This window comes from Pantherophis guttatus, chromosome 2, assembly GCF_059756535.1.
Source record: "Pantherophis guttatus breed Tessera chromosome 2, ASM5975653v1, whole genome shotgun sequence".
NCBI lineage: Eukaryota > Metazoa > Chordata > Lepidosauria > Squamata > Colubridae > Pantherophis > Pantherophis guttatus.
In genome coordinates this window covers 133,628,620-133,644,111 of record NC_142064.1, presented here as the reverse complement: position 1 = coordinate 133,644,111, position 15,492 = coordinate 133,628,620, and the positions used below count along the sequence as shown (strand labels likewise).

At 42.9% G+C, this 15,492-nt stretch overlaps 1 protein-coding gene across 2 annotated transcripts in view; it reads right to left on the bottom strand.

The window, feature by feature from the left end:
• The window catches only part of MAP3K12 (mitogen-activated protein kinase kinase kinase 12), a 137,776-nt gene that overhangs the window by 51,862 nt on the left and 70,422 nt on the right, over positions 1 to 15,492 (bottom strand). The window contains exon 1 of one of the 2 annotated variants that reach the window (XM_060688930.2): positions 5,993 to 6,287. The exons of the other annotated variant lie outside the window; for it this stretch is intronic. The gene's annotated coding sequence lies outside the window, so the exon portion shown is untranslated. Of the gene's footprint in view, positions 1 to 5,992; positions 6,288 to 15,492 lie in introns of those variants that run through there. 2 annotated transcript variants of the gene reach the window in all.

Here is a 15,492-nt window from a genome sequence, read left to right as displayed (position 1 = left end):
TTCGCAAGAACCGGTAGTAAAACCGGCGGGAGGCTCCGCCCACTGACCCGGACATCATCAAAGTTGATCTGCGCATGCGCAGAAGCTTCTGTGCGAGCAAAGTAGAGCACGTGCATGGGCACAATGCAAACCAGTAGTAAAGATAAGTAGCACCTACCCCTGACCAGCAGAGATTTCATGATCTGCTGCTAATCTCATTTAGGATTGTACTGCCCAGTTGCCATCCTATATAAAATTGCTTGACAATAAGTGCCACAGAGCTCAATGGTATTAACCTCCAGGTAGGCATGCAGGGGGATTGCACTACAGGCATTTTTCCAGCGGCCTGGAAGGTTGGTTAGAGGGACTATCTCCATTTTACAAATGGGATGCTTGATTCTGTTCTGGGGTTGAAAAATAGCTGGATTTACAGTTATCTTTCAAATATGTACAAGGGCCCATGGATTGCTGAACCGGGTAATAGTATGTGCTTATATGGGTAAAGGAAACGATTTAGTTTTTCTACTTTGTGATAATATATAGGATTTCTTATTTTGGCCTTTCCTATAGGGTTCTCTCGCCCTCACATTAATCTGCTTATGCAAACTTTCATCTTCTTAGAGCCAACCTGACTCATTGTTTTTAATGGATTTATCCTCATGCTCTGCTACTATAATCAGAAGCAATGCTCAGGGACATTATCCCATGGCGGGGAATTGAAGATCGGCTTGACATGATTTATCCAAGGTCAGATAGGAACATTGTGATGGACAGGCTGAACCGAGCCTAGTCACTGGCAACTCCTTTGTCTCTCTTTTTCACTGAACTTTCATAGTCTCATGCAAGTGATGGTAGTCTCCTCTACAAGGAATTTTAGCAAGCTGTTGCCCCTATACTTCATACTTGTTGCCCCATAATTCTGTAGGGCACCACATTGGGGCCAGCTGGCTATTGTGATGGTGCAGTGGTTAGAGTACAGTGCTGCAAGTTATATCTGCTGACTGCCGGCAGTTCGATTCTCACCAGCTCAAGGTTGACTCAGCCTTCCATCCTTCCGAGGTCGGTCAAATGAGGACCCAGATTGTTGGGGGCAATATGCTGACTCTGTAAACCGCTTAGAGAGGGCTGTAAAAGCACTGTGAAGTGATATATAAGTCTAAGTGCTATTGCTATTGCTAATGTGTGCATGTGAAATAGATCATTTTATTGACAACAGACAATTTAGGAATGCATCTTGGTTCACTTTTGCCTCAAGGCAGCTGGTGATATGTTTTTATCAACCGAAAGCTAGGATCTGCTTGGAAAACCTACAGTATACTAAGAGATCAAAAAAAGGAGACTTTCTCTCTCTTTGTGCATTGTAGTTGAATCGGCCATAGACTTTGTTTCATTCCAATGTGTTTGTTCCGTATCTGGTGAGGCTACTGATTGGCTAAAGAGCACCCTGTATGCAAATGAAGCCCAGTGCCCATGTGAACAACTGTGTGCAAATGTTGCCTCCTTGCAACTGGCGTTTGTAAAAGCACATGGTTTTGAGGGTGGCACACAGCAACATCATTGCTCTCTCTAGTAAAACACACCTCTGTCCTCAAAGATGTCAGGCAAGAACCTGACAGAACTATAGCTTTGATTTTTATTCTTAACAAGGTATGAAATCATTTAGAAGAAAACGATACAGACAGTTCTCGACTTACAACTACTCGTTCAATGGCCATTTGAAGGAGTTACAATGGCACTTTAAAAAAGTGATTTATGAGGTTCCTCCCGCTTATGTCTGCTGCAGCATCCTCAGGGTCATGTGACCAAAGCTTGAGTGGGTGGCAACCAGCGTGTATTTACAATGGTTGCAGCATCCCAGGTACATGTGATTGCCATTTGCAACTTTCCCAATGGCTTCCAACAAACAAAGTAAATGGGGGAAGACAGATTCACTATACGGCCACATCAGGGGTGGGTTCTACTTACCTTTACTACTGGTTCGCATCGTGCCTGCGCGCTCTCTTCTGCGCATGCACAAATCACCTATGATGATGTCAGAGGGCAGAGCCTCCCGCCGGTTTTACTACCGGTTCTTGCAAACCGGTCCGAACCGGGGGCAACCCACCACTGGACTACATGATTAGCTTAACAACTATGGAAAAAAAGGTGATAATAACAGGTGTGTCTCGTCTAAAAACTGCCTTGCTCAGCCACAGAAATTCTGATCCCAACTATGGTCATAAATCAAGGACAACCTGTACAGTTTTCTCATCCAAAATCTGGCTCTTTTAAAACATGTCCTTCCCTCCAGCTAATTCCATCCCCTTCTCCTTACCGCAAAAGGAGGAGGAAAATCTGGCCAGAGGAAAAAATTGCAATTGCCTGGCTATTAGAAACTGAGAAAGAGAAAAGAACAGAGTGAAGTGAGAGTGGCTGGCCAGGAAAATGAACAGGCAAATATAACTAATGGAAATATTCTCTTAGCAGAAGAAGAACAATATGGCATAGGAGCGTTTGTGCATTCATAACTGTCACAAAAGAGACAGTCAGACAGATCCAAAAGGAGACATACGAGAAGCCTACAAAATAAATGGTGCAATAGGAAACTGATGCCAAAAGATTTTTGTCCCCTGTGCTGCATTTGGTTAGGAGGAGAAAAATCTGGGGGTCCAAGAACTATGGAAACTTCTCTTAGCTGAACTGCCCCCCCCCCAAAAAAGAGCTGGTGTACTTCTGCTCTTCCCTCTCCATCCCTCCACTGTAGCCCTGCTGCCCTTGTTTGCAATTAGAAGAACTTATGACCTAGAAACTGACAGAGTCAGAGATAGCCAAATATTTGGTGGCCTTCTTTGTATAGCCTGGCACCTTTCAAATTCAGGTAGCCGTCAGCTTACAACCACAATTGAGTCCAAAATTTATGTTGCAAAGTGAGAAATGTGTTGAGTGAGTTTTAACCCATTTTACGCATTTTCTCGCCACGTTTGTTAAGCGAATCACTGCATTTCTTAAACGAGTAACACCGTTGTTAAGTGAACCTGGTTTCCCCATGGACTTTGCTTGTCAGAAGGTCACCAAAGGGGATCACATAACCCCAGGATACTGCAACCATCATAAATGTGAGTCCGTTGTCCAGCACTTAAATGTAAATCATGCGACCGTGGGGATGCTGCAATGGTCGTAAGTGTGAAAAATGGGTGTAAAAAGTCACTTTTTCATTGCCCTTGTAACTTTGAATGGCACTGAATGAACTGTTGTAAGTCGAGATCTACCTGTATACTTGACTACAAAGCTCTGAATTCTGGTGGCGCATCCTGAGGTTATGGGTGGGTACTAACCCACAACCCAAGGAAAGGACAACAAAGAGGAAAACTGAAGGGTTGAATCCAGATTTTGTCATCCTAAATACTAGAGACTTTGAAAGAAGAGGGGTTCATGCTTGTAAAAACCCCTTTCCAAAGGTCCACTCTAAACAGGAATGCATTTGGACTCAGTTCAGACTCCTGGGTCTAAGGCAGCATTTCTCAACCTTAACAACTTTAAGATATGTGTTCTCCAACTCTCAGAATTCCCCAGCCAGCAAGGGGGTTGGAATCCAAAGAGGTTTTTTGGCTCTATTTCCTAGGTCATTAAGTTGCCGTCAACCCTCAGAAAGATACAGTTCAAATTAATTTCTTAAGGAAAATTAGTTTGGAAGGCTTCTCTACTTATGACCTGGTCAACTCCCTCAGATCCCTCAACCTCCTGATGGATCTGAGGGAGCCAAGCCTGTAGGATGGAGAAATATATGTGGGTCCTGCAGCAGGGTTTTGAAGTTACAGAGATGAAAGAGTTCCTGCATTCAATTCCCCCAAGGATATCTTCCAAACTTTTATTTTGACCTGTTTGTCATCCCTAATGCATTAAAGATTCATAGGTTATATCAAAAAGTTAATGTCAGTAACAAAAATGTTAAAAACGAGGATATGTAAAAGAGATATTAGAAATAATATATCAAAAAACATAATTTACGAACTCCAGTATTGGGTTGCTCCTGAACTAAATGGCTATGTCAAATCTTTCTAAAAGGTTTGGGGCTTCCAATAAGGTTTGTTTGTTTGTTTGTTTAGCATCTACAGAGGCATCTGCAATCACTGATATAAAACACTAATAAAACACATTATACATACAAAAACAAATCTAAGTTTAAATAAAGCATCAGCATATGAAAAGTGTATGGACAGTACAATTAATATGACAAAATGTTAACTTAGGGTAAAACTATGATAAGGTTATGGGTTATACCTCATTAGGGTATGAAATGTAAACTACCTCCATGATGGTATATCCTAGGCAATATTCTGCTTTAACACAGTGGCTAAAATTGGACATATGTGGCAACCAATATCTCTTATGGTCAAAAACTACAGAGGCAGCAACTATATTACAACAATTCCAGTAAAGTGGAGGAATTTTACTGTTATAGCTCAATCACTGTATATATATATTTGTGGCTGTTCAAACATGGTGCATGGCGATATTGGGAGACGGACCATCACTTAGTAGTAAAGTTTTGTCCTTCTATGACTAAAGTCCCAGGTTCAATCTGTACTGTTTAAAAAGATCTTGATCACAATTCTGGAACATCACTGCCAGTCAGAGAAGTCAACACTGGGCTGAACAGACCAATGTCCTAGCAGATTTGCCTAGAAAAAATTAGCATGTTTTCTACTTGAGATAAATGAGCAGTCCAAATTCAGTGCCAAGTCAAGTAACATGGACAGCCTGCTGACATGGCTGTCACTTTCCTTCCTCTCTTTTCTTTCTAGTTGTCACCACCGAGAACAGAGAGAAGATGGCACTTACAGACAGGAACTGATGTGGACCACGAGTCTCCAGATGCTAAAACTTCTTTTAGGTGGGGCTTCCCACGGAATCAAACAATGCGAAGAAGCAGGTGGCTTCTTGGATACTGTATATGAAACTCCTGCTTCAATAGAGCCAGCTTTGGATGAGATATCATGCGAAATCCTCCTTTATCTTACTAAAATGCCAATACTCTCCCAAACTGGAGAACGCTACTCCCTATTCTTTTCTTGAGCACCACTCCTCTATTCCCTCCTTGCCCAAAAAGCTCCTGGAATTGCTACATTCTACCCAAGCAAGGCTCTGCCAAAAAAAAAAAAAAAAGCCTGTATAGGATTCATTTCATCGTGAAACTCCAAAGAAGACAAGGAGAGGATCTAGGGAGCTACCCTTAGGGATAAAGCAAAAGCTACAACTTGTCCTGAGCTTCGTGTTTCTCACCTGCCAAGCAGAACCATTCGGTTCACTGTGATTTTGCTCAATTGATCCAGCAATCTTAACCTCTCCAGGCAAGCAGCAATCTTTGCCCTTACTCAAGTTCTTCCAGTTTCTACCTCTCCTCCTTGCTTCAACCTCCAGCTATCCCTCTTCTAGCTGGACTCCAACTGCCCACACATGAGCTAATAATGAATAGAATAGAATAGAATTCTTTTATTGGCCAAGTGTGATTGGACACACAAGGAATTGGTCTTTGGTGTATATGCTCTCTCAGTGTACATAATGTGTCAGCCAGCCACCATGTGGCTTTGTTTATCTCTTTTCAAGCTTGGTCCTCAGGCTGGAGATTTCTCTGTGGGGGAACTTCAGTGATCTCTCTAGCACATTTCTCCTCTTTCTCCTTTTCCTTACACCTCTTCAGGAAGCCCTAAATTGGATCCAGTTATCCCCGGAGCTCTCCAGGGCACTCTGCAATTATGTCATGCATTTCTGAGGCAACCTGCCTCCCCATTCCGCCCACGCTCTTCTCCGAATTCTTTTTCCACCCCCGGTGTAGGAACGAAAGCTTTTGCCACCCGAGAGGCGTCCTTCGGAGCCAAAGAGAACCGATCGGCATCCCTCGCAAGGATAAGCATGCCTACCTGCCCAACCTCGGAGCATCCCCAACACAAGCAAACGGCACCGCCGTTTGACTTTTGCAGGCTCCCTGCCCGCCCCGTTTCACCCCTCCCGCTTGCCAGCCTCTTGGTCCTACCCATGTGCCGCCGCCGCCTCCGTCGCCACCGCCACCACCGCTGCAGGCTGGGTTCCTCGCGCTGCCTGCGTCTTCCAGTTCCCATCGCCTTCCTTCCCCCCTCCCTTCCCGCTCTTCTCCCTAATCTCTCCCCTCCTTCCTCTCCTCACTCAGCCGGGCTCTGGCCAATGGGCTGCCTTCGCGGCCGCCTCTTGTTGCAGGTAGCTCAGTGGCTCGGCTACTGATGTCATCGCCGCGGAATGCGCGAGCCAAGGTGAAGCGCGCCCTGGGCGCAGAAGGAGGGGCTACGCGCCCCGGCTCAGGGCGCCTGGCGCGAGAAGGCTGACCGCGCGGCTCTCCCCCTCTTCTGACTTGAGGCGGCTCTTCTGCAAAGTGGGGACGAAGGAGGAAAGTTCCTCCCTCCCTCCCTGCCTGGCATGCATCCTCCCTCCCTTCCTTCCTTCCTTCCTTCCTTTCCCACCTGCCTGCCTGCCTGCCTGCCTGCCTGCCTCCCTCCCTCCCTTCCTTGTGCCCAAGCAAGAGCATATTTTGTTCGGGGTGGGGGTGGGGGTGGGAGAGAGCTGTTAAGGGAACAAAATTTAAAAAAATTAACATGCATGAAAGAGAGACAGGGCCCAAAGGAAAGGATTATGAAGAGATTTCAGGACTTTATAGATAGATATACCCTGTTTCCCCCAAAATAAGACATCCCCTGATAATAAGCCCAATCAGGCTTTTGAGCGCATGGCAATAAGGCCAAGCGCTTGTTTCAGGGTTCAAAAAAATATAAGACAGGGTGTTATTTTTGGGGAAACATGGTAGATATAGATATAGATTAGATATAGATACAGATACAGACACAGATATATAGATATAGATAGATATATAGCTATTTAGTGTCATTTAGCCCAGTCTCCCCAAACAGGCCTTTCCCTGATGAATGGACTTCAATTCCCAGTTTTATTTATTTATTAAATTTCTATCTAAGTGACTCTTGGTGATATTCAACAAGATTGTAATTTTTTTTTCCCACATTGACTAATCTGGTCGAGGAATTCTGCAAAAATTAAAAAAGAAACATATGGCTCTTGGAATGTAAAGATTAAATTTATTTGTTAATATACCATCTAGCCAAGGAAGGACAAGTGGGGTCTTGTCACATATCTGCACCAAGTCTATAACTTCCTATGAAAATAAGCAATACTGACCTTCTTTCACAGACATCTACTACATTTAATACCTGCTATTAAAAGCTTCTGAGGAAAATGTCCAGCTGACAACAGATCCATTTGCCATACAGCAGAGAACAGACTAACTCAAGTTAGCCTAACACTTAATTTTATCAAAATGGCCAACCATTAAACAGAGCATGAAAGCAACTTTCCATATTGTTCTCAATACAGTAACTGGTATTTAAATACCTTTTTCTTTAAATGGAAATCAAGCTAATTCGATAAACTAATCCTAACTGAACATTAGGAAATACCTAATAATGCAAGAAAAATACAGTTCTGAAAAGTACTGTACTCCGCTTTAGATCTCTTAATTCTGCCTCCCATTACCTCAAAGTTCAAAATGTAGGCTTTAGAGAACTTATAACTTTTCACACAAGAGTTGTGAGATGGACAAGACCACATTTAGTTTCAATAGATACAGTGTAGTGGTATAAATCCAATATGCATAAGCTAACAGGCACCACTAATGTAAACATGGACAGAAATAATAAAATATTGTTAAAGTACTGATACTATAAACTTGCTTCTTGTCTTCTTTTAATGGCTGAGCTGCTTCAGAATCAATAGTTTCTTACTGCCACTGCTGTAATATACAACCGATTTAATGTCAAAGAAATGTTTTCTTCAGTAGTACTAGTAGCTGTCAGAAAATAGGGTCAAGACATCAAACAAGTACCATACATTGGTCACATTCATTCACTCACACTCCTTTGATATATGTGTAGCACTCAATTGCACAAGCTTCAGAAAATCGCAAAGAAGAAACCTTTTTCGAGAATTGTACATATCTATCTTATACTCACACTCAAATAAAAGTTATTTGGATGGATTACGAACTAAAAGAATGAAAGGACAATAAAGGACAACAATAAATAGCATGAGGAGAATTAGCAAGGTGTTTACATATAAAAGTCGTCCCCTCCCAATTCAGACACTTAAAACACCCAAACTAAACTTTTAACAATTCAAACTCTCAGTATGGATTCACATTTAGTAGAGGTCGGTAAAACTGACACTCCTTCTCACCAACCCTTATTACCATTTTGAGCTTAGATTTCATTGATGGGTCTTGAGGGTCTAATAAAATGTAGTAAATCCTTCCAATCTGAAGTCTGTCCATGCCTATTCAGTACGGACTACCGATTTGTTCTTTCCTTTCTTTCTCTTCCTTAAAGGACACACTAAGAATAGAATAAGTCTTTCCCAGACAATGCTATGAGCTCTGACTCATTCCCTACCTCAGATCTGCTCAGCATCTCAGCCTAGCATATTTGTCCTTGCTCCCCTCCTCATCTTCTCCTACTGCCTCAGTTTCCTTTCACTTTTGTTATTTCAGTTTAAGTTGTTTGCTCTCCCACAACACAAGCCCACCTAGCCTTAGGCAAAGAAACATATACAAGTCCTATTTCAACTTAGGCCACAAACTTTGGTGTATACTTGATTCAATGTTTAACTTATTTATTTTATTACTATTTTGCCTGACTCATTGGCTATGCTTGCCCATGGTAGCTTAATAAAGGCTTTTTTCTATCTAAATTTGGGTTTGTAGAACTTCTTGAACTACAAATCATCCAATCATATTTTAGCCAATTGTATTATAGGAACCCATCAAAAATTCTACCTTGCTATAGTTTGCAACTTCTCATTTTTATTCATCTCAAATGTTGGCTTCTCTGGGTTAGGATATTACGACAAGATATGAAGGAATAATTTCACCAATTATGAAGTTGGTTAAGATTGTGATATATGATTCAGATTCAGTTATATGTATTTAACTGAACCTAGGCAGCAATGATATACCCTGTTTCCCCAAAAATAAGACGTCCCCTGATAATGAGCCCAATCGGGCTTTTGAGCGCATGCACTAAAATAAGCCTCCCCCCAAAAATAAGCCCTCCCCAAAAATATTTAAACACAGAGCTGGAAATCAGGAAGATGGCAAGAGGAGCCCCATCTTGCTCCACCAGCCCCAAAATAATAAGACCTCCCCAAAAATAGGGCCAAGTGCTTATTTCGGGGTTCAAAAAATATGAGACAGGGTCTTATTTTTGGGGAAACACGGTAGTAGAGGGGAATGAATAAGAGCTCCGTCATGGGACTAGTTCTTTCAGTCTATAAAATGATGAAAATGCAGTGTGAACTCTTCCACTGAAATACTGTAATAATTGCAATCATTCTCTGGAGTCTGGATGAGAATCAGAGAGTGGAAGACTGACCCTCTAGGGCAGGGGTGTCAAAGTGAAGGCCCGGGGGCTGGATCCCGCCCGCAGGGTGCTTAGATCTGGCCCATGGGGCCACACTGGAAATAGCGAAGGACCGGCCCGCAGGGGCCTCTGCCAGCGAAAACAAAACTTGGGAGGGCCGCATACAGCCCTCCCGAGCTCTGTTTTTACTGACAGAGGGTTGCAGGAGGCCATCACAGCTGAAAACAGAGCTCAGGAGTCCATTTTCACTGGCAGAACACTCAGGCCACCACCGCCCACGCTCCCTGGCCATGCCCCCACCAAGGTCAAACACAACCCTGATGCGGCCCTCAATGAAATCAACAGCCCTGCTCTAGGGTTGTTGTGGCCCGCCAGCGGCCAGCAGAGCTGGCACTAGATTCAGACAGTGAGGAGGTTGGGGAGAGCACCTCATGGCGATTGTCCTCAAAGCTAAGAGGAAACACACACACCCTATTATTCTTGAGAATGAGAGACTGGGAAGTAGGCAAACCTGGTGAGAGGGTGTCTGGGGCCAGGCCGCCAGAGGGAATAATTCTTCCAGCAGAAGTAGACAAATGCTAGATGGAAGGATGATAATGAAAGGGGTCTGGGAGAAGAAGAGTAAATGGTTTATGGTGGGTGAATCTTTTAAGAGCTTGGTTCAGGGAAGGGTCAGGGGGCCAGTGGGGATCATAGAATGAGCAGAGGATTGAAGCTGTAACAATTAAAGGGAAATGTGATGGGAAGTAGGGAATGACCATTGCAGAGGAAATTTTGAATTTATCCCCTCTTCTGGCTCACTTGCCTCACCTTGGAGTCCTAGATAATGGGTCTTTGGAAGCCTTGGTCTTAGACTGGTGTTGCATTATATCAGATCAATCTATAACAAGCCTATGGAATTTGCTTGTGCAAGCAAGTTTGAATTGGATAAGGATGTAGGTCTGTCTGAGACGGCTCAAACAGGTTTTAGGTGCAGCAGCAACAACATGGACTTCAAGGGCAAAAACTGGGGTGGCCATGAGCCTCTGGAAGAACTCAAACTGCTCCACACATGCTGGATGTGAGACATATGTGAGCAGGGGTGCAGAATAATTTAGTGGAGCTGCTGGTGTTTCACCAATCCCATTGCCTAGCAGCCTCCTTACCTAATTAGCTTGACCTTATCGTTGGGCTGGTGGTTGATTCCATACGACATTTGGTGATGGAAGATTTCAACCTTCAAGCATTGGGGATAGGACATAGCAGTGAGTTTTGCTCAGGGATTCGTATCTACTTTGACCACCTTAAGCTTATCTCAATTGTCCAAAATCACAGGGGGATACTCTCTCGATCTGGCTTTAACTTTGGAGCAGCTGAAACATGGTGTCTGTCACTACCACTCTTTCGTTATGTTCAGGTCACTTTTTGGTCACCACGAGGCAAAAACAATGCCAAATATGAGCAGCATTTGAGTCTCTCTGGGGAGATAATTCCATAAACGGGGTACACTCACAAAAGAATTTCTCCCCCTTGTAAACACCAGAGCACGAATGACGTATTTCTGTTTAAGAAAGATTGAGGCTGATGAATCAGCCAAATCTGATAAAAGACAGCCCATGCCACTGAGGCCACTTGGATCTCTAGTGGCAGTGGTGGGTAGAGGAACACCCCAACCTGCAAACCTGCTCTTTTAAGGTGAGCGTGGGGACCTCCAGGACAGGCAGGGCACCGATAAGTTCAACAGACAAGCCACCCATTAACAATATTGCCATCTTGTCTGGACTGAACCTCAATTTACCTAACTCTCAATTCAGTCCATCGCCGTGCCCAAGCATTAGTTCAGAACACCAACTGCCTCTCTTGTGCTGCATGAAAAGGAGTGGTAAACCTGAATGTCATCTGCATATTGATAGGACCTCAGCCCACCTTTTTGGATTACCTCCCAGTGATTTTATGCAGATGTTAAAGAGCATGGGAGAGAAAATGAATCCCTGAAGGGCATCATATCCCAATCGTCATGAGGCAGAAGAGTAATCCCCTAGCAACCACCTTCTGGAAAGGATAATCCAGAGGTGGGTTTCAGCAGGTTCTGATCAGTTCTGGAGAACCGGTAGCAGAAATTTTGAGTAGTTTGGAGAACTGGTAAATACCACCTCTGACTGGGCCCGTCCCCATCTATTCTCTGCCTCCCAAGTCCCAGCTGATCGGGAGGAAATGGGGATTTTGCAGTATCCTTCCCCTGGAGTGGGGAGGGAATGGAGATTTTACAGTATCCTTCACCCTGCCATGCCCACCAAGCCACACCCACCACACCCACCAAGCTATATCCACAGAACTGGTAGTAAAAAATGTTGAATCCCACCACTGGGGTAATCCAAGTAGGAGTGGAACCACCCTGTTACATTAACCCTACATTCCAACTCTGATAGTCTAGCCAGGAGGACACCATGGCCAACGGTATTGAAAGAGAGGTCCAGGAGGACCTGCATTCCCTGTCCTTTTTCCCCAGCACAGATAAATCCTTAGGATAACCAAGATAGTTTCCGTTCCATAACCTGGCTTGACACTGAATTGAAATAGATTTGGAAAATCAGTCTGGGAGTCTTCTGCACCAGGCCTGAGACCAAGCCTGATGGGCAGTGTGGGGTGGGCAGACCAGTAGGCAGATCACGTTACAGGGACAGTCCCAGGAGGCAGCAGAAGCTCATTAGAGAAAGGCTAAGGGTATCAGGCATGCATTTCTGCATTTTAGGTCCTGCTCAGTTCACCTGTCTAGAATCATGCAAAACGACTACCTGGGACCCTCTTAAAAAGTTGTTTCATTTCAGGATGTGGTATTTCTTCAAGCTAAAAGAAAATGCAGCCCATTAAACTGTGACTCAGAATGCCCTCAATGAGCCACGAGCCAGAAAAATGCTCAGTTAAAATCTCTTTGCATGACCTGTTTGCAAGACCTCAATAGGTATGTTATGCAAGCCCCTCACCCCTGCCTTTCTCTTTCCTTCTCTTCTCTGCCTGGGGGTAATATCTGCCTTCTTTACAAGGCAACTGGAAGAATCAGTGACATAATGTATGGAAACTATTTCTAATATCTTAGATGGCATGGAAAAGTGTATCTAAATACAGGTAGTTCTCAACGTACAACCACAACGGAGCCCCAGATTTTCTATTATTAAGTGAGACATTTGTTAAGTGAGATTTGTTCCCATTTTACGACCTTTCTTTGCACCGTTGTTAAGTGAATCACTGCAATCGTTAAGTTAGTAACCCGGTTGCTAAGTGAATCTGGCTTCCCCATTGATTTTGCTTGTCAGAAGGTCGCAAAAGGGGATCATATAACCCAGGGACATTGCAACCGTCATAAATATGAGTCAGTTGCCAAGCGTCTGAATTTTGATCATGTGATCACGGGGAATCTTGCAACGGTCGTAAGGGTGAGAAACAGTCATAAGTCACTTTTTTCAATGTCTTTATAACTTTAAACAGTTGCTCAATGAACTGTTGTAAGTCAAGGGCTAGCTGCATTATATAAAATAAATGAATATCTATATCAGTGATGGCTAACCTTTTTGGCACCAAGTGCCAAAAGCGCATGTGTGCACCCATAATGCAATGCGTGTGCCCCCCCATGCCTTGCCCCCATGCATGCACACGCGACCCCTGGGTGCCTCCCATGCATGCACATGCCCCCAAGCATGCACACGGGAACCCCCATATGCGCCCCTCCCGAGCATGCACACGCGACCACACGTGTGCACCCCGTCCCCCATGCATGTGCGGCAGAGACCCAAAAACCAGCTGGCTGCCGGGAGGTGCGCGCGCATGCACAGTGGGGCTGGGCTGGGGTGACGGCTCGCGTGCCCACAGAGAGGGCGCTGCGTGCCACCTGTGGCACGTGTGTCATAGGTTCGCCATCACCGATCTATATAATAGTGATATCTGTAGTTTGTTTTAAATGGAAGCAGGCAATGCATTGTTACAGAGCACTGAATTCATACTCCCAAATAGTAAAAAACAAAACAAAACCAAAAAAACATTAGCGATAAGAAAAAGAACTTTTTCTGATTTGTTATATGGCTGGCATGCTTACTTATTATATGATAAAAAGGTGGATAAGACCTTTAAAAGCCATATACTAAGGAATGCCTTGTTACGAGTTTGGAAGAAGTATCAATATAAGTTAAATTATAAGATATCTATATGGGCAATACCCAGACATGCGATAGAGAATATAAGTGTAGAACAAAAGCAAGAGGTGATTACCTATAAAGAGCTTCTTAAAATGGAAGGGGGTATATTGCAGTTAAAATCTATAAAGGCATTAAAAGAAGAAAAAATAATTCAAACTTGGTTTCAGGATGGACAGTTGCAAGGTAGATGGAAAGAAGACCAGAGAATTGGTATCATGCAGAAGGAGGAAAATTTGGTAAAACAAATTAGAGATCAAGGTCAAATGCATATAAAAAGATTATATAATATACTGATAGAAATAGACTCAGAAACGGAATTAGTTAAGGATTGCATGATAAAATGGGCACAAAACATTCAGGAACCAATAATGATGGAAACTTGGGAAAAAATATGGGTTAGAAATGTAAAATTTACGCAAGCACAAAATTTAAGAGAAAATTTTTATAAAATGTTTTACAGATGGCATTCGGATCCTAAACAGTTGGCTTGTATGTATCCGAATTCGCAATTTAAGCGTTGGAGATGTGATTGTGATGATGCTACTTATTATCACATATGGTGGACTTGTAAAAAAGTTAAAGCATTTTGGATTAAAATATGGTGGATTATCCAAAATATTCTTAAAAAGAAGATAAAGTTTACTCCACAATTGTTTTTGTTGGGTATAATCACAGATTGTACGGTTATAGAGACTAAATTGATTTTAAATTTAATAACTGCTGCTAGACTTTTGGTGGTGCAATACTGGAAGAAGGAAGAATTGCCTACTATTGAAGAATGGACATTAAAAGTGGCAAATTTGGCAGAAATGGCGAAAATTTCAGCATATTTGAAAGATCATTCACAAGAAAGATATATATCGGAATGGAGAAGATGGATTGATTATATTCAAAACAAATATCGAACTAAAAAGTATCAAATAGCTTATGAATGAATAGAAAAGTTAAGAGTATGTATATTTAGTTAAGTAAAAGGCGAGTTAAAGTGTCGAGGGGGGGATAGAAATCTGTAGTTAGTTAGCTTAGCTTAGCATATGATTGTTAATTGCTTTACCCTGTATTTTGTTCTGGGAAGTCGGGGGGGGGGGTAGGGGGGGAAGGAAGGGAGGGGGGGAGGGGAAATATTTGAAAAAAAAAATTTTTTTTTTGTAAAACTTTTCAATAAAGTTGAAATTGTGAAATTGTGGAATTTCACAAGTCTGAAGAATTTAATGTTTCTGAAACAGTGTGAGGACAATGTAATTCTATGAATGTTAATGGAGTATCGGCTTTCAAAGGCAAAATAGGATTTTAGGATTTTATTTTTTAAAAAAAGTTTTGAAAGGTTCAAAAGCTCCCAACTGTGTGCTGGACTGAAAGCTAGTTTTGCTAATCAAGAACATCAATCCTAGCATTAGGTGGAGACATTTTGCACTTTGTCGCCTACTGGTTCCCATCCAAAAGAAATAATTCAAAGGGAAGAGAATCTTCACAAAATGTTCATGGCTTGAGTTTGGTATTCGTAACACTTCTTTATTAGCTGTTGGCCAAGAAAAGTAAAGTGGGAACATGAACATCGTATTTTCATTATACTATGCCCTGTAAACCTCCTGCCCATCTAGCAGTTCGAAAGCAAACAAATGCGAGTATATAAATAGGTACCACTTCAGTGGGAAGGTAACAGCATTCTGTGTGCCACGGCATATAGTCATGCTGGCCAACAACCACAGAAGTGTCTTTGGAAAACGCTGGCTCCCTTGGCTAAGAAACGAAGATGAGCACCACTGGGTTTTTTTTGACTTTTGACTGTTTTTGACACTTACAACTCTTGCAGAATTTCCATGGTCACATGATCAAAATCAGACACATGGGAATTGACTCATATTTACGACAGTCGCCGTGTCCCAGGGTCACGTGATCGCCTTTTGCGATCT